General features: G+C 44.6%; 1 pseudogene across 1 annotated transcript in view; it reads left to right on the top strand.

Annotated features, from left to right (window-relative positions):
* Nucleotides 1-25482, top strand: part of LOC310867706 (partitioning defective 3 homolog) — a 656686-nt pseudogene that overhangs the window by 455976 nt on the left and 175228 nt on the right. Inside the window, exons 9-13 of the transcript XR_014571073.1 lie at nt 1647-1772; nt 5996-6493; nt 8543-8727; nt 19089-19228; nt 21370-21498. The product of XR_014571073.1 is annotated as a partitioning defective 3 homolog (transcript). The remainder of the gene's footprint in view (nt 1-1646; nt 1773-5995; nt 6494-8542; nt 8728-19088; nt 19229-21369; nt 21499-25482) is intronic.

Genomic DNA, 25482 nt, shown 5'->3' with positions numbered 1-25482 from the left:
GAAAAATAGCAGATCTACAAGCTCATATCGCGCCACCGAGTGGCGCGATACAAGCTTGTAGGTCTGCTATTTTTGAAAAATCGAAGACACTTTTAGAATCTGATCTCAGGTCAGAATGGGTTAATAATGAAACTGTCAGGATGTAATAGACATTTTTAGAATCTGATCTCAGGACTGATCTCAGTTCGACTCCCGAACCCGACACGGCCTTTACCGCATGTCATCCCCCCCATCTCTCTCCCGTTTCCTGTCAGCCTACTATCTGTCCCTTAAAAAATCAATAAAAGGCGTAAACCGCAAAAATAATATCTTAAAAAAATAATATATATAATGGGTTAAAGTGCTGCCCGCCACGATCTGCTTTCCCATTGCACGTCGCAAGCTTTGTAGATTTGCTATTATCGCTCTCTCGGAAAACGTGCCTTGTTTTTTGTCTTCTACTTTTCACTTTTTGACTTTGTCTATAATGACATTCCCAAATTAGGGAATGCCAGGCTGAAAAAGAGCTTGAGAGGTTCTCGCCCCGGGCCCGGCTCGGCTGTCATGTTCACCTGCCACCCCTTTTTAGTTTTTGTGCTTTCAAACGCTCGTGGAGAATCCTGACCGTCCGCTTTCCACTTTCTGCCACATTTACTCCGCAATTAACGCTGACCCGGGCGAGACGGGCTCAGACATCCAAGAGAGAGCCAAGGCCCTTCTGTTGTCCTTAAATATCTGTGAGCGTACATGCCCACATTATGCAGCCAATTAGATGGATGATTTGGAGATTGACCTTGTTTGGACGAAATGCAAAACAGACCTGTGGTGAATCTGCCCTTGGCGAGGGACTAGAAATAAGCCCAGTCAGACTTTTTAATTTGCTTTTCTGTTTCATATATTCATCGAAATGACAGGGAGGTGGAAACAATGCAAAACACGTCGCTTCATGTCCTTGGCACAAACGAATACACAAAGAAAATGTCTGCCGCATATTATAGCTTGCACTTGGTTTGTTCTGTAGTTACCTTTATTTTCTTCTGAAGCGAGGTCTATAAAGTTTTCCATCAGTTATTTCTTTGCAAGGTATCCACACACATGTGCTCACATATTTCCACCTGCACCCTGAGGCTGTTCTTGTGTGCACAGAGGTCTGTAGATGTGCTGTGTGAGCGCTTGCATCAGACCTGCATTATATGCAAGGCCCTAAACACCTCAAGGCACTCTTCTGATGTATTTATTTACAAGGAGGGCTTTTTGAAGGTAAAGGTTGCCTTTTTTTATTTTATTTTTTGAAGATATTGCTGAGGTGGCATTTTCTTTTATCTTCTTTTGGGCATTGCCAGCTCACGTCTTAAGACCTGCCGAATGCAACCACAGCATGTGCTCTGAACCCATGAGATGATCAAGCAGCTGGATATGTGGACGACAGACAGACAGACAGACAGACAGACAGACAGACAGACAGACAGACTCAGGGCTTCAGATTAAATGTTGTGCCACAAGAAACACCACTTCGTTCTCATAGCGATTGGCAGGTTTAATTCTATGGAGTAATATAATAATCCCTATAGTCGTGTACAGGTTCCATGAGCCAGTGTTGTCCTTTCCCTGTACTTGGTCACAGAGTATTTCTATATTGCAGTATTGATACTTTTACGTTCCACCAGGACCCTGGGCTTGCTGGTGAAGCGTCTGGAGCGCGGGGGAAAAGCAGAGCAGGAGGGACTGTTCCAGGAGGACGACTGCATCGTGAAGATCAACATGGGGGACATACGCAACCTGCGCTTTGAACAGTGAGTCAGTGGTTCCCAACCCCCAGGGGTCCTCGAGGGAGTTCCAGGGGTCCTCGAGGGAGTTCCAGGGGTCCTCAGCTAAAGGATAGTTAAGAACCAAAATTGGTCTATAACTCAGACTCTCAGAGTTAAATTAACTTTGATTTTACACTATACATTGGGGTGCCGGAGATAGAAATGGGGGACCGTAGCCTAATCCAGGTCAGTGAAAGTCACTGCTAGAGCTGTAAAAACCTTTCTCTTATGGGGCATTGAAATAAGAAAAAAGTGACCAATATATTTCTGCACGGGAATGGGCAGCGTCTGTTGAATAAAGGTGAGAAGAAGTAGTCCTGCAGAGGGTATAAATTGAAGTAAGTTCAGAGAGTTAAATTTGTATTTCTTCAAATGTATTTTGATCTCCTTATTGCCAGTGGTGGAAGTGGAAAGTAAGTACATGTACTCAAATACTGTACTTACTGTAAGTGCAATTGTGAGGTTTTGAGTATTTTCCGATTTTCAATACTACGAAAACGTGCTGCGTTATGACGTGTAGTGATACACATCGATAAAAGCCAATAAAAATGAAGCTCACCCGTTTAATTCCCCATATCTGCGCATCCGTCCAACACAGCTGCTACTGATTACAGAAATCCTCCGTTTTATTCCCATTCAAGATAACATCCAGACAGTGTATTACTCGCTTTCAACTTAATCATCACGCTAAAATATGTATCTGAAAACATTATAGGGTAGAAATAAGCCACATAAACTGGTACAGCTGGCCAACCATCTGATTTGTAAACAAACACATACCACGCTGCTGCGCATAGCATAGCTACCGTCCTTAGCTACCGTCCCATCGCCTGAAGGGATGCGACGCTCTGATTGGTTCAGATCGAAAAAGCCGATCTACAAGCTCACAGCACGTGGCACCGCGGGCGGTGCACAGCGAATGATAAATGAACCATTACCACACCCACTGGCCTCACATTCCGCTCAATTCGCTCCCATCGATTTTTCCACTTCTGCTTAGTTCCTAAAAGTGGGAATGAAGATATAAGGCTTTCTTCCCCCTATCCCATTCTGACCGGGCACCCATTTTGGTGTCAGCATCATGTTATGCTTTAGCTATTTAAAAATAGCAGACCTACAAGCTCATATCACGCCACCGAGTGGCGCGATATGAGCTTGTAGGTCTGCTATTTTTTTTTTAATCGAAGAGCGACTGACATTTTTAGAATCTGATCTCAGGTCAGAATGGGTTAATCAGACCAGTGTGTGTCCGGCGGAAACCTCGTATGAATCTGATCTCAGGTCAGAATGGGCTATTTACCCACAAGCCACGGTCCCACCGCCGAATGCAGCAGGGGCACAGGGAAGTGCACAGGAAAGCAAGCACGCACACTCACAAACATACAGGTGTGTGTTGTATGCGTGTGTGTGTGTGTGGCGCGCATGCGTGTGCCAGGGAGGAGAAATAGCTCATCTGTCATCCAGGCTGGATGACAGATGCCCACCCTGGTGTGTGTGTTTGTGTGTGTGTGTGTGTGTGTGTGTGTGTGCGTGTGTGTGTGTGTGTGTGTGTGTGTGTGTGTGTGTGTGTGTGTGTGTCCGTCCATCCTGGACTGCAGGTAATCCTGTGTAAATCAATGGGCTCATATAGCTATACAGTATATGCTGAACTCACGGTCACTTTATTGACAGTGAGTGACGTACAGGCGGTTCTGTTTAACCCATTCTGAACTGAGATCAGATTCATACGAGGTTTCCACTGGACACACATTCTAAAAATGTCAGTCGTTCTTCGATTTTTACAAAAATAGCAGACCTACAAGCTCATAGCGCGCCACTCGGTGGCGCGCTATGAGCTTGTAGATCTGCTATTTTTCAATAGCTAAAGCATAACATGATGCCGACACCAAAATGGGTGCCCGCCCAGAATGGGTTAACAATGTATGTTTTTTAATTTCTGCTTTGATTGCAGATTTACGAGCTTTATACCACGCCCGATGACACGTCATGAGTCTGTTACTGTTATTTTTTGATTTAGAAGACAATCCATGTGCAGAATCGGCCTCAGGTTAATGTGTTAAATCAAGCAAAAATAATATTCTGTTACACACCCCTATGCCGTCGATAAGACCTTGTGCTTTTGAAACACAGCCAGGCTGTTTGTCTATGCAAGACACACACATATATATATATATATATATTTTGTTTGTTTGTTTGTTTCTTGTTTCCAATTGTCTGGACTTTTGACTGGATCACTTTATTATGATTGCCAGAATCCCTCCCGAAAACAAACTTTGCCCGCCCACGAGTCTCCTCCTCCTCCTCCTCCTCCTCCCGACCATCACGGCTACCTTGCTGCATTATGCTAATGTTGCTCATCAGACTCTGTGGAAAGCCACTGGAGTGTTGGTTTGTTGTGGCTGGTTTAATTTTTTAATGTATTTCTTATTTTTGTTGCGTTGTCGAAACGGCGCTATTGTCATTAGTAAACATCCCAGCTGCTTCCATGGCTCTTCCACTGTGAAAGAGGCTTACACTCCCAATCCACGAGGGAGCCATGTTTTGAATCAGGCACACCCTCCTCACCGCCATCCAAATGCATCTGGTGGCTGTGATTGTGCATAAAAAGGAAGTCAACTTTTCACCCCTCCCTCCCTCAAACCTCTCTCTCTCTCTCTCTCCCCACCCCCCCACCCCCCGATTGTGTGCGGGGCATCTCTTTAAAGTGATATTCTAATCTCCTTAGATGGTTTTGCATGGGTAAATATTTTGAGGCGCTTAATCTAACTGAATGTAATGATGCATTGATAGGGTAATTTATTATTCAATCAGCTGTGTGCGCGGTGGCTGATTACTGGAGTGTCAGAGCCACACACCAACACTCGTGCATTCATAAGCGCGCGCACACACAGGCACGCACGCAGGCACGCACGCACTGAATCACATTATGCCATGGTCTGTCTAGTCACTGTCATATCTGTAGATTAGCATAACGTCTCTGTCCGGTGGAAACCTCATATGTCCAAAACTGTCACTGTTCTGGATTCAAATCAAATAAAAGCATCAAAAGCAGCAGAACTACAAGCTCGAAATGTGTCGCGTCACGTTTCCAGCATGCAGATCTGCTCCTTCTGATACCTTTGTGTGACGCCGTGGTATGATCGAGTGTGTGTGGGGGGGGGGGAGCGTTAATTTCCGAAAAGACACAAAAAGTTAAAATACGGAGATGGGAGGTTTTCATGCCTCCGACAGGCGAACGTGGCGGGTCTGCAGTCAAATCAGATCCCAGGGCAGTAAGCTATAGCGCCGCTGAAATGAAGTGCCTCTCATTGTGGGCCTGGGAGAGGCTTAGCGATCGTCGATAAGTCATTTTGTGATGTGGGGTCATTGCTGTATATGCCTGGGAAGCCTGGGAACTCTCCCCCCCCCCCCCCCCCCCCCCCCCCGCCGTCATCAAGGTGCGCCCCCCCCCCCGGCGGCTCAGGACTATCTATATGCTAAGTTGGCCCGACGATACAGACTAAACAATTGTTTGTGTATGGAAACGACCTCATGTGGAGCTACTGTCGCGGCTTATTTGCTTCTCTCTCTCTCACACACACACACACACACACACACACACACACACACACATACATGCACACATGCATGCGCACGCACACACTCACACACACTCACACACACACACGCACAGGAATGAAGTGTCTGTGTGATGCTCCTTGACAACGTATCTGCGCTGCATTTCCCCAGTCATTATGCACGCTGTTGATGCTTTTGTGCTTGTTCGGTCAACATTTGTCTCTCTCTTTTAGAGAAAGGAACACACACACACAGTTGCATGACACTATACCGTATATACTATATACTGCAGTGTACTGTACCATAGTATAGAAATAATGATATTACTCATTGACTATACTGTTAGCTGACTCACCATTTCCCATCCATACTCCCCATCCCTCTCTTCTTCTCTTGATAGTGGTAATTGGAGATATCTCGCTAATGTAATTTTCTGATTAACCTCTCTCTCTCTCTCTCTGTCTCTCTCTCTCTCTCTCTCTCTCTCTCTCTCTCTCTCTGTCTCTCTCTCTCTCTCTCTCTCTCTCTCTCTCTCTCTCTCTCTCTCTCTCTCTCTCTCTCTCTCTCTCTCTCTCTCTCTCTCTCTCTCTCTCTCTCTCTCTCTCTCTCTCTCTCTCTCTCTCTTCCCCTCCCTCCCTCCCTCCTCCCAGAGCCCAGAACATCTTCCGCCAGGCCATGCGGACCCCTCTCATCCTCTTCCACGTGGTGCCGGCCTCCCTGAAGAGCCAGTACGAGGTTCTGTCGGCCCAGGGCGAGGTGGGCTCGCCCCAGTGCAACCGGGTCCGCTTCAGCCAGGACCACCACCCCCCCCAGCAGCAGCAGCAGCATCATCTGCTGCCCGGCGAACGCTCCAGTCTGGTGGTGGGAGGCGCGCCGCTGGAACACACCCCGCAGAGGATGTCGTCGCGCACGGGACCCCACCCCCCCATCCTCACCAACACCAACACGGGACCCCACCCCATCCTCACCAACCAGGGACCCCACCCCATCCTCACCAACACCAACACGGGACCCCACCCCATCCTCACCAACACGGGACCCCACCCCATCCTCACCAACCAGGGACCCCACCCCATCCTCACCAACCAGGGACCCCACCCCATCCTCACCAACCAGGGACCCCACCCCATCCTCACCAACAACCACAAGTGCGCTCGACTGTTTTGTCCCGTGTCGGTTGGCACGTTGGATCGTCTGCATGTCGTCAATAACGTGTGTGTGTGTGTGTGTGTGTGTGTGTGTGTGTGTGTGTGTGTGTGTGTGTGTGTGTGTGTGTGTGTGTGTGTGTGTGTGTGTGTGTGTGTGTGTGTGTGTGTGTGTGTGTGTGTGTGTGTGTGTGTGTGTGTGTGTGTGTGTGTGTGTGTGTGTGTGTGTGTGTGTGTGTGTGTGTGTGTGTGTGTGTGTGTGTGTTGTGTTTTGTGTGCTCGAGTGTGTTGTCTTGACTTATAATGTATCCTTAACCCATTCTGACCTGAGATCAGATTAAAAAAATGTCTATTACATCCTGACAGTTTCATTATTAACCCATTCTGACCTGAGATCAGATTAAAAAAATGTCAGTAGTTCTTCGATTTTTTTCAAAAATAGCAGACCTACAAGCTCGTATCGCGCCACTCGGTGGCGCGATATGAGCTTGTAGATCTGCTATTTTTAAATAGCTAAAGCATAACATGATGCTGACACCAAAATGGGTGCCCGTTTAGGATGGGTTAACCCTGTAAGAACCGGATATATTTCTACTTGCAAAAAAGAGATTTCAACCTTATGCACATTTATAATAATTATATAATAATTATATAATTGTATTTTGTTTGTCAAATGGTTCTGTGAGGGAGTATAGCGGTGCAGGAACCTCTTATCTCCATTTTTGAACTTTTTGTGTGTTTTGCATATATTAACCCATTCTGACCGGGCACCCATTTTGGTGTTGGCATCATGTTATGCTTTAGCTATTTAAAAATAGCAGACCTACAAGCTCGTATCGCGCCACCGAGTGGCGCGATACGAGCTTGTAGGTCTGCTATTTTTGAAAAATCGAAGAGATTTTTAGAATCTGATCTCAGGTCAGAATGGGTTCATCAGACCAGTGTGTGTCTTGTATGAATCTGATCTCAGGTCAGAATGGCTTAACTCCCGTACTTGATCATACTACAGCATCACACACGAGCATCAAACATTACGTATAGCAGATCTACAAGCTCGTCGATCTGCTTCTTTTGCTTTTTGTTTTGGACACTACTTTGGGCATAATGAGGTTTGCACCCGGCAGAGACGATGTTGAATGGAATAGAAACAAAGTAGAATAGAAGAGCCATGCGCGCCTTGGCCTCACGTTGGCTTGTCTAATATCCAATTTCACAGTCATATGTGACCAAATTTGACTGGGAGACTGCCATTGGATTTTTTTGAATTTTTGTTTTTTCATTTCATATCAAAGCAGGGAATCATAGCTTCAAATTGACATTGGTTGTTCAGTTTGACCCACCAGTTTTGGAGATATGGCTTATAGAGTGATGTCTTGCAGAAAACAGCGAGTTGAGAAAACAGGCTTGAAAGGTTCACTTTTGTGGTCTCTAACATTACAATAGCTACATGTTTAAGCATTTATTTCATATTTACCTGTCAATTTCAGCTTTGACACTTATTTCAGACATGCTCTAGTATGTGAAGAGTCTGACTGTGCTATTAACTCATTTTGAAAAAAAAAGAAAAAAAAAAGGTTATTATTTTGGTGAAAAGCTGGAATGTGCGCGATGGCAGTCTCTCAGTCAAATCTGGTCACATATGGATATACCTAAAAACAGGAGACGCTGCAGAAATAGACACTTACAAACCAAAGAAAAGTGAATAACACTTTAATGTAATTTGGCAGTAATTAAGAGATTTGCTTGCAGGTATAAGTAATGGATAGCTACTTAATATTAAGCCCGTCAATGGAAATGGGAAGAAAACAGTCGTTGACACATTTGCCTAACTGTTTTGCAGAAAAATCCATTAATGACTAAAGCAATAGTTTTGTCACTGGGGGTTACGGTTTTAAGCCCTACTATACTGCTAACGGCTGCATTGATGTATGTATGTAATGTACAGTATGTGTCTGTGTGTACACTGTACAGTATGTATGTGTGTGTATGTATGCAACAATTATGAAAGTGAAATTAAGTGACAAAAGGGATATTGATCTTTATCGTCCACAGTCACCAGGGTCCTCTGGCGGGGAGCACCCCAGAGCCAAGTCGCCGCTACGCCACCTTACCCCACGCTCCCCCGGCCTCCAAGACGTCGTCTCCCTCGCTGCAGCGCCGCGTCAGCGCCAACCCCACCAGCGGCTCCTCCTACTTCAAGAAGACGGGCCGCAGGCTCAACATCCAGCTGAAGAAAGGTACGTGGGGGGGGGGGGACCTTCGTCATTCCGATTGTGGAGTTGACGTTGCACAGGGTCTGAGACGACGCACACTCACTCCCAAGACGGCAAGTTGGCGACTCCGTTGGGACGATGACGATGTACCACGGAGTCAAACGTTAGACTGGAAAGGGGGGACTCAAACGGCACGTGTTAACCCATTCTGACCTGAGATCAGATTCTAAAAATGTCAGTCGCTCTTCGATTTTTCAAAAATAAGTGGCGCGATATGAGCTTGTAGATCTGCTATTTTTAAATAGCTAAAGCATAACATGATGCCAACACCAAAATGGGTGCCCGGTCAGAATGGGTTAAGAGTGACGATTCTGCAAAATGCTTTCTAAATCAGTAGTTCTCAAACTTTTTCAAGATTAAAAAAATTTTTTTTTATCAAAAATAGCAGATGCCCAAGTTCGCAGCGCGGCACAATGTGAAGCACTGTCTGTGTGAGCTTGTATATGTGATATTTTTGAATAGCCAACGCGGAAATCTAGAACGACACAGATGATGATTTCCCGGTTTAGTAGCGAATACACAAGTACCGGCGGCGCAGCAGGGGACATACTGTACCCGTACAGTATATGGTGGCTAGCCCATTCTGACCGGGCACCCATTTTGGTGTCAGCATCATGTTATGCTTTAGCTATTGAAAAATAGCAGATCTACAAGCTCATATCGCGCCACCGAGTGGCGCGATACGAGCTTGTAGGTCTGCTATTTTTGAAAAATCGAAGAGCGACTGACATTTTTAGAATCTGATCTCAGGTCAGAATGGGTTCATCAGACCAGTGTGTGTCCGGCGGAAACCTCGTATGAATCTGATCTCAGATCAGAATGGGCTAGAGAGCGTGGCATCTGTTATGTATTTGCTGTACATCATTCAATTATCATGAATACGTTTTGTTATTCCTAAAAGCATCCCTGAGACACACCTCGTCTATACAGGCTATGAATCACCTTGCAGGAATTCTGTCGGGTCCTTGAAGTGATAAACTCTTTCAGTCATCATGAACCTCACCGTCGGTAGTTTTCAAAAGGTCACAACGCGTCACAATCTAAATGCAGAAAGTAAGTACGTAGTAATAATAATTGTAGTGGATTACACACAGTACAATATTTGCCTCTGAGATGTACAGTATAGTGGAGTACAAGAAAAAAATCACACACGTGTGAACTGAGTGGTGCAATTCCCCCGCCCCCCCTCTCTCTCTCTCTCTCTCTCTCTCTCTCTCTGTCTCATTAGCAGGCAGCAGACACAGCACTACCCCTCTCTCTGTTTCTGGCACCCCCTACTGGTATAAATAAGTCACATACTCGTGCTCACTGATACACACAGGTACACGGACATTGCTGGTTGTAGGAGTGGTTGCACCACTCCTATATAGGCTATAAATATAGGCTATAAATAACACCTCAAATTTGTACTCAAATACAGTACTGACGCCTGACGGAACGTTTTTCCAATTAGAATCCAACTGCCAACCACTATTGGCGGAACGTTACGTCAGATAAGCTTTATTATTGATATCAAACTGGACTTTCCTCCTTCAGTGATTCTAGAAAGGTTTCGCACACGCGCACTGCCGTTCACTTCTGTATACAGGTGGACTAAAAAGCTGAATAACTCTAAATCTACGAAGCTCTCCATGGTTTTGACAAAACGTGTGATGTTCTGAGGTCTTTTCTGATGATCCGGTGATCTCGAGTTAACCCCATCTCAAACCCGAAAAATGGTATTGATCCCAGGCTATACACCTACAGAGGATTTAAATGGTCCGCTTTCCTTTGCATTCTTCTTATGTCTTAGTTCACCATGGTGTCGGGTTAGCATTCAGAGCACTTTGCTTCTCATCACAAGAGCTGTTGGTTGTGAAATGAACCGAATCTGAGGGTGACTCGACTGCTCGCTCACTCTTTTCTCTCTTCCATTCTGTCTCTCCAGTGGTGGAAAATAACCAAATACATGTTGCTCACAAGTACTGTACTTAAAAAAAGTTAATATTGAGGTATTTTTTGCTTTACTGGAGTATCTCACTAACATCTCAGTGGCAAATATTGTACGTTTACTCCACTACAAATATTTGAAAACTTTTTTGATTATCATTATTTCAAAACAAGCATTAACCACTTCATCTCTATATAGGACTATACTTTGGCTATTTGAAAATAGCTGATATTCAAGTTCACAACACGTCGCTTTGCGGCTCGCTGTGAGCTTGTAGATATTCTATTTACAATAAGATTTGTATACATTGTGAACACGGCACATTCTACATAATGATTTTTGCTTTTACTTTAGCTACTTTCAGTGTATTTTGATGGCAATACCTTTTTACTTTCATTCAAGTCGACTTTTACTTGAAACAGTATTTTTACATTACTAGAGAGGTGCCCGTTGGGGCACTGGCCTACTTGGAACGATGCAAGTTAGAAATGCATGCCCCACCCAGTTATTATGTGTGCACGCACGCACGCACACACAGAGACTTGGTGCATTTTTAGATAGATGGTATTGATACTTTTACTCAAGTAAAAGAACATGAGTACTTCTTCCACCTACTGGGCTGTATTTTGCGTGTCTTAAGTACCAGGTCTTATTCCCTAACTTGAGTAAACTAAAGACCTGGAGGCGTGATCGATGCCATTTGGCTATTCTGAGTGGCCAAAGAGCATTGATCACGCCTCCAGGTCTTTAGTTTACTCAAGTTAGGGAATAAGACCTGGTACTTAAGAAACGCAAAATACAGCCACCTGTCTCTTACTTACTTTCTCTCTCTCTGTCTCTCACAACCCCCCCGGCTCTCTCCGTTCTCTCCGTCGCAGGGAGCAGATGTTGTGCTGAACGTTGGCACGGAGGCCGAGTAGCAGCAAGCTGCAGGGGAATAGCGTAGCAAGCGAGGGCACAGCGCCACCGGGCTGAGCGCGACCCACTCTCAGGGAACGCCGTCACAAGTCGCTGCAATATGTCGTCTGGGGTCCCTGTAGTGCAGCCAGTAGATGTAAGGGGTAGACTAGAGGGAGATAGAGAGTGCTAACTGTGTTGCATTACATTTCTGTCTTAGCTTATTATTCTGAGGTGCATGTGATGAAGCTGGCCTCTTTTACTGTCCTACACAGGTGCATGCACATTTTAACAAGTTTATGTCCACATAAAGGAGAGCTTACTGCAAGGACACAGATATTAAAGTTATACAGTTAAGGTTACATTCACAAAACCATGGTATATGTCTTCATGATACAGTATCACTCAGTACTCTATGGGTATAGAGCACCAAAGTAGAAAACGCTAATGTTACTGCTGCCGAATTAGTTACATTTTTGCTAGAAACAGACTATCACATTTGAGTGACTGAGAGACACCTCCCGAACAATATCGGAGAGACTGTTTGTGTATTTTTCAACCACAATTCTTATACGAGACGATTTTAATGTTATTCTCCATAGAGAAATAACCCGATGGAACCGGGGGATGAGCGAGCCAGGGACTTTGGCGCTCTATAAGTAACAGCATATCTGCCATATGTGGCGGCTACCAATTATTATGGCAGCAAAATGCACTTTGCTAGCCTTTTTGCCTCCTTTTTGGGCACCCAAGTTGATGGAATTCTCTAACAACCAATCTGTGGGTATGTCCTAGGCTGCCAGGTAAAATCAAATACCGGTAGTCTGCACTATAGCGCAACTCTGAGATGGAATGTAGAAGTGTTTGGTATTTAATGACCGTGGTCATAAAGGCTTCCTCTCTAGGCTAAGGTCTAATAAGAACATATCTCTGGACTCACCACAACACAACATCATACTGTATGGTGTATTAGCTGTCAAAGATGTAATCACAGAGATGGAACGTTGATGGAATAACACAGAAATGTTTGTATATTCTCACTGAAGATGCAGTGACGCACACGCACACGCACACGCGCGCACACACACACACACACACACACACACACACACACACACACACACACACACACACACACACACACACACACACACACACACACACACACAGCTTCTGTCTTTCATTCTGTCTTTCATTCTGGTCATTCTAGCTTTCCAGGGAGCAATTAGTTTAGCTCCAGAGAGTGCCCATACCGCCATTGGTTTTGGTTTCTTTCCACTAAGCCATGTTGTTTCATAATCCAACTCAACACAACTCATAAATTCACACAAAGCTCTCGTCTTGCCTAACGTGTCCGAGCGGATTTCTCAGGTTATTGCACATAATTAAAGTTGTACGTTTCTGTGAACTGTAAACTGTCGGCCAAAAACCCCAGACGGAGATTAATTCTAGCTTGAACACTGAAATGTAATGGAGCGGCAGAATCAGATGGCTGAGTGAAATGCATTTTGGAACGCCGTTCTGACAATTAGAGACCGACTTTAAAGCCAGATCTTTGGGTCCGATGCAGATCCTGATTTTGGAGAGTCATAGGGCATATAGATTATTAGCTACATTAAAATTTGTAACCAATATTTTGTCTAAATAAATGTAATTGATTTGAAAAACCTTGATTCGATAAATAAATATTTTTGAGAAGATAAAAAGATTAAATCATATACGGTAGTACGGTACTGACCTTCAATACAATGAACAAGCAAACAAGTGCAAGCGCTATTGAAACATACAAAGCGAATCTAAAAACGGCAGCGTTACGCGTTGTGCTGATTGATGTTGTTCTGGCCTCTTCCATCTCTCAAGTTCAAAGCGGTGGCAGTGGGTCCCGCATGGCAAATTAACAAGAGTGCCTCAATCAAATAATGCGGTCGAGAAAGGACACACACACAACCCATTGAGTCCCATTCTGACAAGTCTAATTGGCTTATTATGGGAGTCAGGATTTGTGATTAATCCAGCAAAGGAACACAATTACTTTTATGTTGTTTTTCCGTTTTCCCAAAATAAAGACGTCACTAGTGTAATTACCGCCGGCCTATTAGAAGATGCATTCAGGCTACGGTAATTGACCTGCTGGAGAGCGTTGGCGATGAGATCACACAGAGTTTGATTCTGCTTTGTCAGGCTAGGTGTGTGCGTGTGCGTGTGCACGTGCACGTGCGTGCGACAGAGCGGTAGAAACTGTACTGGGGTAACCGTACTGGGGTTGGTCGCTTCAAATGGTCCATGAAGGAGTGGGCCCTGGCAGACAGAGACAGACAGAGAGCATCATGCGAGGGTGGTGAGCCAGAGCAGACTGCCGACCACATAATCACCACCTGTCCTAGTCTGTACACTGTGTACACAGTGGCGTGCACAGATAGACACTAGGGGGTGCTAGAGCACCCCCTGCCCTTTTGGCAATTTTGCTCTTAAAAAAATATATATGTTATTTTTTTTTCTTAATTTGTAGTGTGTGGACCATGCGGTGACATTGATCAAACCTTGATAAAAAAAACGCTTCTACTATATTATTTAGGCCCCCACAATCTAAAGCTATGTTTCTATGTCAGTGGTTCTTCGATTAAAGAAAAATAGCAGACCTATGAGCTTGTAAATCTGCTATCTTTCAATAGCTAAAGCACCAAAATGGGTTCCCGCCCCAAAATGCGCTGCACAAGGTGCCCTTTTTTTCACTTGAGCACCTGCCCCTCTAAATGTCTGTGCACGCCACTGTGTGTGCAGACCTCCTTCAGAGGCTGGCCTCTTCCACGTGGAACCAGAGACAATGGCGTGGCTTTGTGACACTGAGCTGGACATAATTATGTCCAAACCTTTTCAGGATTCAAATTCAAAAACGGCAAAAGTAGCCGATCTGCTAGCTAGAAACACGTCGCTTGTGGATCTGTATGATCAAGTAGGGGCGTTTTAATAGAGAATTCCAGTCTGGCCGTTTCTCACCTTAATCCGATGTCATTATATGGTAGAACGTAGTGGTACAGGTGGAACATTCCATAACTCCACCCCGAGTCCACCCGACCGCAGCCCAGAGTTATGCACGCTGGGTCTTACGCTAGCTACGCTGCGGCAGCCCATTTGGGATAAAACACTGTGGAGCTTATCTGGTCATTATAATATTAAAATAATAAGCCATTTAGCACAAGACCCAGCATGCACGCTCAGAGCTGCGGTGCGCTCTGGAGGGAGTTATGTCATTCTTTCACCTGTAACCACTCGTTGTAGGATATAATAACATCAGATTAACCCATTCTGGGGCGGGAACCCCTGTTGGCGTTTTAAGCGTTATGTTCTACTTTAGTTATTGAAAAATAGCAGATCTACAAGCTCGTAGCGCGCCACTCGGTGGCACGCTACGAGCTTGTAGATCTGCTATTTTTGAAAAGCCGTGAAAATGTGGCGCAAATCTTATTATTATATATATTTCAGAGTGAACATTTGTGAACATTTGTAACTAAAATATTGGCTTCTGGGGGGGTCCCTGGAACAACATATTTTCAGATGGGGGTCTGCGGCCAAATACAGATAATTCTGGGGGTCCTTGACATGAAAAAGGTTGAGCACCACTGACTTTTCAGATTTTTTTTAGGATTTAGAAGCCTTTTTTTTAATCGACTTCAGTCCAAAATGGGTTAAGGTGAGAAAATGGCTAGCCTGGAATTCTCCTAACGCAAAAAGTTGAAACACGGAGATAAGAGTTTTCTGCCAGACATCGACGCTATATGATATGGCTTATCATCAGCCTCTGAAACCGTAGTGGGGGAATGCATCAAACAACAGCTATACAGCACATCTCTTCCACATCTTCCATCTTCTCTACAGTCATTACACACAGCACAGAAAGCAGATTGCCACGGCAGCCTGCTCAGATTCTTGCAAACGCGCGTAGAAACAGAAACCAGCGTTAAGAGATTAGCGTTTGTGTATAAGTCTCTCATCCCATTTAACATTCAACATGAATAATGACTGCTATTACTTCCTGTTTCATTACCGTGCCATATCGGCTGCTTAGAAAGACTGTGGAAAAAGTCTTTATCCTCAGCAGCTCTGCTTTGTGACAGACAACGCACGTGCGCGCACGGACATGGATGCACGCACGCACGCACACACGCATGCACATACAGTACAGTACACACATTCTCTGCAGGGTTTTTTTTTACCCATTAAAGCCTGAGGCCAATTCTACAAATGCCTTCTAAATCAGTAGTAATCAGTAGTTATTTTTCATGTCAAGCACCCACAAAATGATATGCATTTGGCCACGGACCACCCTATCTGAAAGTGTTTAGTGTCAGGGAAGAATAGATTTGTTGTTTTTTAAGAAACATCAACATTTTTCAAACACTTTAGACTTAAAAATAAATAAGGTGAAAACATAGATAGATGCAAGCTTGTACATCTGCTATTTTTGAGAACCACAGTTCTAAATCCTACGAGTTTTAGTTATAATTACAACTAGGGTAATATCTAAAATGGCATAGCAAATGCTTTCCCGGTTTTTATGGGTTAACTGTCGCAGAAGCGGTGACAAAGTTGCCAGTTAGGGCTCTCTATCGCTTGTGTGCCTCCACGGCATAAACACTACCACCGTCTGACTGACAGACACCCGGAGAGAGTCAGTCAGTCAGTCAGTCAGTCAGTCAGTCAGTCAGTCAGTCAGTCAGTCAGTCAGTCAGTCAGTTGGTTATGATGAAGCATCAGAGATATACTGACAGCTCTGAGAAATGAGCAACCTCTCTGACATGAATACCAAGCAGCAACCAACCAGCCAATGTTCCTTCAGTGTCAGGGAGGAGGATTCTATGTGAGAGATTCATTCCAGCGCGGTTTGATTCCAGAGCCATCCAGAAATAACTCCCACATCGGTGTTAATGATCATCTGTTAATCCGGGACTTTGTCATCTCTGTCGGGTGGAAACCTCATACGTCTAAAACTGTTACTTTTCAGGATTCAAAAGCATAAAAAGCAGCAGATCGGTGACGCGTTTCGAGCTTGTGGATCTAGATTAATTTGCTTTTGTGCAGTGTGATGCTGTCGTATGATTAAGTACGGAGTTAATTTATGGAAAAACACAAAACGTTAGAATACGAAGATAGGAGGTATCTGCACAACAGCAACAATAAACAGAACCACTCATGACAAACTATCAATTTTAGGATACATTATAAATCGGGTGACATTTTGATCCCCCCCCCCCCCCCCCCCCGACACACACACACACACGTTATTTTTCATTGACTATTTACAGGTCCAGTCAACGGTAAAGGTCATGGCAGAAATCCTCCCAATTTAACCGTTATTGGATTTGCCTATGTCTTCCACAGCAACGATTCATATTCGCTTGATCAACAATAAAGGTCATAGCTTACCCAGCCCAAAGCAATCAGCATGGATATGTCAATAGCTTCATGTTTGCCTCTTCCTATTCTGTGGTCTAGTATTCCGGCATGACTCGTGATATTGCCTGGCTGCGATTGTACGCACTTATTTTTTTTTGTTATCAAATGTTTTTTATTTTAAGACAAAAATCACAAGACACGTTAACAACATGAAAGACTTAAAGCAAACAAAACACACATAAAACAACACACAACAGCAAAAGCAAAGAACAAAGAACACAAAAACAAAAACAAACAATCCCACCCACCCCTCCCCCCGAGACCAAAGATGCCACAAAATGTCATCACTTCAACCACTGTGCAATGAAAACAAAAAACAAATAATGATAATAACAAGATTGTACGCACATTTATGCACACATTTGTACTTTGGGATTGAAGGCTTTGGGTAGAATTTATATGAATCTACTGTATATTTTTATAGGCACAGTGACAGTAATGATTAAAGATGGAACGTGCCATGATTTTCTCAGGGTTTTCCTTTTGAGAGGGGTATGCTGTGCCTGCTGCCTGCTAATGAGAGAGAGAGAGAGAGGGGGGGGGGGGGGGAGAGGGGAGTTGCACCACTCGGTTCACACAGGTTTGATTTTTTCAGATCACGGCACTCCATCTTTAAGAAAAACTGCATTTTTAGGAAACACGATAAACATCTGTAATTTCAGTTCAAGGGCCTGTTGCCGTTGTCTGACATTTGGAATCACCCAGAGACGTGTAATCAGTCATTCCTCTGTGGTTCTTCTGGTCGGTAAACCTGCCTTTTAATTTGACCATAACTTGCGACAGTGTGGCTTTGCTGTCCACATGCAGTCATCATAAACAGCACCCGGTTTTGGTTCATTCATCTGTTTGACTTTATATTTAGATATCGACACATGTAAAAAATGAGAAATTCTCCTTAACCCATTCTGTACGGGCACCCATTTTGGTGTCAGCATCATGTTATGCTTTAGCTATTGAAAAATAGCAGATCTACAAGCTCATATCGCGCCACCGAGTGGCGCGATACGAGCTTGTAGGTCTGCTATTTTTGAAAAATCGAAGAACGACTGACATTTTTTAAATCTGATCTCAGGTCAGAATGGGTTTAATCAGACCAGTGTGTGTCCAGTGGAAAACCTCGTATCTCAGGTCAGAATGGGTTAAGGGGTTTTTCAGTGCCACACCCTAATGGTAAACCAGTGAAATCCCTGTGTATTTTATGAACTGCAGGAGACTCGGCACATGCACTACACCATAATTAGATCCCTGCATGTTGTTTCCTCATGTTAGGAATAGGATATTACCAAACCAGGCATCTCCAAATGTGGAATTAGAGCACCATACGGCTAGGGGTCTTCAACAGGTGGTCCAGGACCTTTAAGGGGTGCTCAGAGTTAGTACAGGGGGCTGCCAAATCTTGTGATAGGCTTTTTTATAAAAAAAATTAAAAAATGTAAATTCACGTTAAAATACATTGATGAGCGTGCTGTCAAGCAATGAAACTACATGGAATCTGTGAAAAAGTTTAAAGGGATTGTGACATTAAAAAAAAGGTTTTGGAATTGTTCTTGTTTTTTTTAGGTTTTCTAATCTCAATTGCACCCAAAAAACATGAACTTTTAACATTCAGTAGATTTTCTGTGATCTGGGGTTTTCTGGCTCAAATTTGATTTGCCGGCAGTAAGTGACATCACTTACTGCAAATCCCATATATGTCAATGGGATTTGCCAGCAGATGTTACTGTTTCACTGTGTTGCCTGTTTTCATTGTAGCTCAAAAGGCCCAAAAAAACCCAAAGAAAACTGCAGACCACAGAATATCCACTGAATGTTCAAAGTTCAGGTTTTTTGGGTGTAATTGAGGTCATAAAACCTAAAAGAAAAAGAAAAAGAAATGAAAATGAATGTCATAAAACCTTTAATGTGCAACAACATTTTACATCGTATGGTTTGGGGGGTCCCTGGCTCCCTGCTTCATCTCTCTCTCAGCTAACGGGGTCCTTTGCCTGAAGACCCCTGCCATAGGTTACGGGACATTAATATGGTTCTCGTTTCTTCCCTGTAGGTCCAGAAGGCCTCGGATTCAGCATCACGACCAGAGACGTGCCCATAGGCGGCAGCGCGCCCATCTTCGTCAAAAACATCCTCGCCAGAGGAGCTGCCATCCAAGATGGCCGTCTGAAGGCGGGAGACAGGCTCCAGGAGGTGCGTATTTTCCTCTTTAGGCTTTTGTATTATTGCCATTTGTTTCTTAGTCTTCCTAACGAGGTTAAATGTTTAGCCAATAGGAAGAAAGCAGGCTGCACACAATATGTGCAGCCTGCAGGACTGATTGGCTGCAGCTGAGGAACTATGTCTATAATACAGACATAGTTCCTCAGCTGCAGCCAATCAATCCAGTAATTACAGCTCAGTTTATGCTCTGTCATTTGACAGTGTTGTGGGCCTAATATAGATGCTCTACAATCTCACAGCGGGTCGGGTTAGGGTGAGCTTGTAGATCTGTAAGACCTTCGTCATTATGATGAAGTATAAATTTAGCTTAACAATGTGATGCGTTGTATGTCTGGGATTAATGATAATTAATAAAGGTAGCCTATGTCAAATAATATGATTAGAATTAGGGTTTGAGGGGGCACGGTGGCACAGTTGGTAGTGCTGTCGCCTCACAGCTAGAAGGTCCTGGGTTCGATTCCCGCTGGGGACGCTGTGGGCACTGGCGGCATGTTCTCCCCGTGTCCCCTAGGGTAGATACCCTCACAAAAACATGCCGTAATCCTGGTCTCTAAAACTACCTCCCCCTGGCCAGCCGGGGCGCCTGATGGAGGGGAAAGGAACTGGTCGGAATAACGTGTCCCTTCCACGCGCTACGTCCGGCCGGGGAAATTCCCCTCTGTCAGGTGAAAAGAAGCAGCTTGGACTCCTCATGCATAGAAGGAGGCATGAGGTCAGTCCGCTGCCCCCCCAGGTCGGCAGAGGAAGTGTAGCGCCCAGGATTACATTGGATAATTGGCACTGGGTGAAAAGAAAAACTGGGTTACAAAATCGTGGGATTAAAAAAAAGAAAAAAAAATAGGGTTTGGCTCCCCTGGGCTCCATGGAAAGTCCATAAATGTATTATTAAATGAAACAACTGCTTGTTTACAGTATATTATGCCACCATAGCTCGTTTTATTTGGAGCCGTTCCCTTCATCGCAACGGTGTGTCTTATAAGGCAGTTCGTCATGGAGTTCCAGTAAAAACCTTTAACTATCAATTTCTTAAAGTAGACTTTGATATATATTATCTGGCCCGCCATCTAAATGCTTTAGGAAAACATTGGCCTGAGGCCAAAAGTTTTTGCCGACTCCTGGACTATACTATGACTTTGAATTGCTGAATAAATCAGTCATTGAAGTACTCGCATGTTTTACTTATTAAGTGCATATATCAGTACAAGATCAAAAAGATTCAAAAGTATTGGCATCTAAATATACCATTTACGGTCCCAAATAAGGTCTCATTTCTCAAGTTTTTAAATTAATACGTGCCACAGTATTACTGCATAGGTTTGAAGTGGTTTCGAAATAATAATCACAATCTACTTACTAGACTACTAACTAAAGTTTTCAAATAATTGTAGTGGAGTAAAACGTACAACAACATTTCTCTGAGATGTAGAAGTAAAAATATTGAAAATTGTAAGTACTCCATTAACCCATTCTGACCGGGCACCCATTTTGGTGTTAGCATCATGTTATGCTTTAGCTATTGAAAAATAGCAGATCTACAAGCTCATATCGCGCCACCGAGTGGCGCGCTACGAGCTTGTAGGTCTGCTATTTTTTGAAAAATCGAAGAACGACTGACATTTTTAGAATCTGATCTCAGGTCAGAATGGGTTAAAGTACAAATACCAAAAGATTACACAAGTAAGTACAGTACTTGAGTAAATGCTGTTCCATCGTCAAGAGTCAAGAGAGTGCACTGACTATACTACCATGGAACTATGCACAAAAACCCACTCTTTTACTCCGTAAATCTGTGATGTGAAAAGCTGATTCTGATTGTCTGAAACCACAATCATCGTGTTTTCATTTGGGAATATTATACCACCCCTCGTTTTATGTCCAGCGCAGATTGGCTCCAAAAGTAATCGGTCTCTGAGCCACCAGGGCCCCTACACTTTGGAATGACGTGTGTGTGTGTGTGTGTGTGTGTGTGTGTGTGTGTGTGTGTGTGTGTGTGTGTGTGTGTGTGTGTGTGTGTGTGTGTGTGTGTGTGTGTGTGTGTGTGTGTGTGTGTGTGTGTGTGTGTGTGTGTGTGTGTGTGTGTGTGTGTGTGTGTGTGTGTGTCCACTGTCCAGGTGAGTGAAGTGGACCTGAGTGGTCAGAGCCAGGAGGAGGTGGTGGCCCTGCTCCGCGCCACCCCCATGGGAGGCACCGTCACCCTGCTGGTGCTGCGCCAGGAGGACCCCCATCTGCCCAGAGAGGTGGTCAGTACGCACGCACGCACACACACACACACCATGCCTGTGTCCTTTGAACCACAGTTATATTGACAGGCGTGCAGACCTTTTTTGGGCTAGTTCTCACAGGGGAGCACCTGGAGATGTTCGCTCCGTGCACACTGAGGTTGGATGTCTCTGCTCTGAGACAGTATGAAATACTCACCTAATGCCGTGGAGGTTCCTAATGTTTAACGTACTTCACAGATGGTTTTCATATTGTAAATATATGAGCTCAAATCTTGCTTTGAATCCACATGGGTTCTTGTTTACTTGGTTAGACTACAGAGCTCCGGACGGAATCATAACGATTTGTCATGGCAGCTTGGTAACAACCGAAACAGACTTCCTCTTCCTCTTCAAACTAAGCGCCACTTGTATTGTGATTGTCAACAGTCAACACTAGTTTCTAAGCATACTTACAGGTAATAGATAAACATTTGTACATGTACTACATGACACCAGTTATAGTTGGTATCCAGTTGGTACTGGTGGCAGAGTGCACAAGAGTGCTTCATTTCGTTTGATCTGCCGCATATTTATTTTGATCACGCATGCAGACTTGTGCACTCCTTCATATTTATTTGTTTTGCATGGCAACAAGCTGTCAATAAGCACACGCCTAGTGACTACTCGTCACTTTCTCCCTATTGTCTAATCCATTCTGACCTGAGATCAGATTCATACGAGGTTTTCCACTGGACACACACTGGTCTGATTAACCCATTCTGACCTGAGATCAGATTAAAAAAATGTCAGTCGTTCTTCGATTTTTCCAAAATAGCAGACCTACAAGCTCATATCGCGCCACTCGGTGGCGCGATATGAGCTTGTAGATCTGCTATTTTTCAATAGCTAAAGCATAACATGATGCTGACACCAAAATGGGTGCCCGGACAGAATGGGCTAAAGGCCAGCCAATGAGGGGTCGCCAATGGCTTCCCACAACTCCGAACCAAGCCACCAGAACCTGCACAGTGAACAGTGAAGCCGGCGTGACGATATTTTGTTATAACTTGACTGCATGACCCGTGAAATAGTTTGAAAGTCGCCCGATGTGCAGTAAGGCCACAAATAGTTTGAAAACCGCTGCGCCGATCTCAAGTCTGCTCATCTCACCTCTATTCTCCTCTGGTTTTGACGATCCATTCACTGCACTGTCTCCACGGACACACAGTCTGTTAACCCATTCTGACCTGAGATCAGATTCATACGAGGTTTCCGCCGGACACACACTGGTCTGATGAACCCATTCTGACCTGAGATCAGATTCTATAAATGTCAGTCGCTCTTCGATTTTTTTAAAATAGCAGACCTACAAGCTCGTATCGCGCCACTCGGTGGCGCGATATGAGCTTGTAGATCTGCTATTTTTCAATAGCTAAAGCATAACATGATGCCGACACCAAAATGGGTGCCCGTTCAGAATGGGTTAATACCTGATCCAGGCAACAGGGGGATGGATGGTGGGGACACTCTGTTAATAGGGACTTTAAGCAACGACGGTTTTCAGGACGGCTCCGCTAGGCGGAAGTACGCTATGACGCCATCGACGTCGACATCGACGATGTCAAAATCGTTAAGCAAACAGCCGTCGGCGACGGCGACATTGGTTCCCATGGTGACGCGTCTATGCAGCGTGTGTCAAACATAAACAGTTCTTTTTAAACACCCCCGTCGCGCGTCAGCTAATATAACTTGCCGATATTGCTTAATTCTTACATGCACTGGACATGATCAGCAGTGGAAAGAGGAAGGTGCTGGAGCAATCTGTTATTCTAAAACCATTTTAATAAACATGGTTAATGTGACATGGTATTAGTGTTATTTCTTCATTCAGAGCATGCCAACACATTACTGCATAAGAGAGGTGATGGAGCAATCGGTGTAAACAGCTATAATTTCAATAAACATAGTTATGACATGGCGTTGTAGACGCTACGTGTAAGTGTACATTAGGTTCTTCCGTAGTAGAAAGGGCTGCGACGGCAAGCAGCTTTATGTATCGAGCACTGATCCATTTCCGGTTACCGGAGCCGACTGCCGTAGCCGTCGTTGCTTAAAGTCCCTAATACCTGATCCAGAGAAACAGGGGATGGATGGTGGGGACAGGCCGTCAGGACAAACCATTATTATCCCTCCGCGGACCCTCCCCTACCCGCCATCAGGTGCAGGGATAAGGGCAGATAGGTTCAGAATCACATTAACACAGAGCTTTTCTCCAGGGTCAACCTCCCACTATCTGATAGACCACATACACACTGATGGAACAGACAACGCATGAACGCACGCACGCAAGCAAGCACACACGCACACCTATAGTCTATAGACATACACTCTCCCTCTCTTCCATACACACACACACACACACACGTACACACACTACTCCTTTGTATTGCTATCCTTGTGAAGAAGGTCAACATTTTAGGAAGGCAATTTTATGAATGTCATTTTTTTGAGTGGTGCAGCCACTCAATTGCGTAGCTATGTGTGTCTGTCCCTCCTATGTATGCTATGTATGACAGCTGAAACACCTCACACTGGATGGCACTGTTGTGCAGCATCACACACACACACACCACACACACACACACACACACACACACACACACACACACACACACACAACACACACACCACACACACACACACACACACACACACACACACACACACACACACACAGGCCAGGGAGGAGGGCTTGTACAGTAGGCCTACAGTACAGTACTACAGCATGAGTACAGTACAGCCCTACTCACTTCAGAATGGTCAGATCATTTTGTATGTTTTTAACCCTAAAACCAAATAGCCTATAATCTACAAGCTCACAACATGCCCCACAGCGTTACGCGTGAGCTTGTAGATCTGCGATTTGTGGTGAACATGTATATGCCAGGCTGCCATTTTCAAATAATTTCAGTAAAAAGTACAATATTTGCCTCGTGAGATGTAGTGGAGTAGAAGTAAAATGATTGAACATTGGTAAATACTTTTTTGCACCACGGTAGTTATGCACGCACGCACGCATGCAGCGCACGTGCAGCCCACGCACGCCGGACAGACAGACAGACAGACAGACAGACAGACAGACAGACACACAGTTGATACGTCTGTGCGTTCACTCCAGTTATCCCAGGGTGACTTTGGCTGTCGGCCGACAGATGGTGAGGCTCCTGCCCCCCCGCCCAGCTCCATTCAGCGTCTCTTGACAGTGGGGCACACGGCCTCCTTACAACCAATACAACTCACAACTTGCACTGGGGGGGGTTGGCGACCCTGCACCATAAAGAGCTGTTTAAAAGCCATTAACACACATTGATTGCCAGGTAATCATTAATTAATCCTCCTCCAGTGTTTTTCTGTGTTTTTTACTCATTGTGTCGACCCGTGGGGCCCATAATGTGTCACGGATGTAAACCAAGGCTGTTTTGGAGAGGCGGATGATCATTTTTTTTCTTTCACCGGAAAATGCACTTTGTAAAACACGATCATCTGTTCTTTAGCCATTGAATACAGCTTGTTTTGACCAAAAAACGCAATCTGGGAATATAATCCAAGATAGCGTGGAGGCGGACGGAGTGAAACATTTTCACTTTCTGTTCATTCCAGTTGTATCCGACACCCCGCTGCGTCGGCTCGGGCAGACTTCGCAAAACATTCAGCACGGGGACTTGCTCGCCTATAAAGCTCGCTCAGCGGTGCCTCCTGTGGCTAAATTCTGCCTGCGATGACGCACCGTTTTAAGTAGACCTTTTGCACAGTATGACTTTTGGGGGGTGAGATAGTGTTGCATTTTAACCCATTCTGACCTGAGATCAGATTCTAAAAATGTCTTCTACATCCTGACGGTTTTCTGAAAAAGCTATGTTTCTATGTCCAGTCGTTCTTCGAATTTTTCAAAAATAGCAGACCTACAAGCTCGTAGCGCGCCACTCGGTGGCGCGCTATGAGCTTGTAGATCTGCTGTTTTTA

Source organism: Protomyctophum parallelum (genome assembly GCF_964188405.1).
Source record: "Protomyctophum parallelum genome assembly, chromosome: 12".
NCBI classification, from domain to species: Eukaryota; Metazoa; Chordata; class Actinopteri; order Myctophiformes; family Myctophidae; genus Protomyctophum; species Protomyctophum parallelum.
This window is presented reverse-complemented; position numbering and strand designations above follow the sequence as displayed.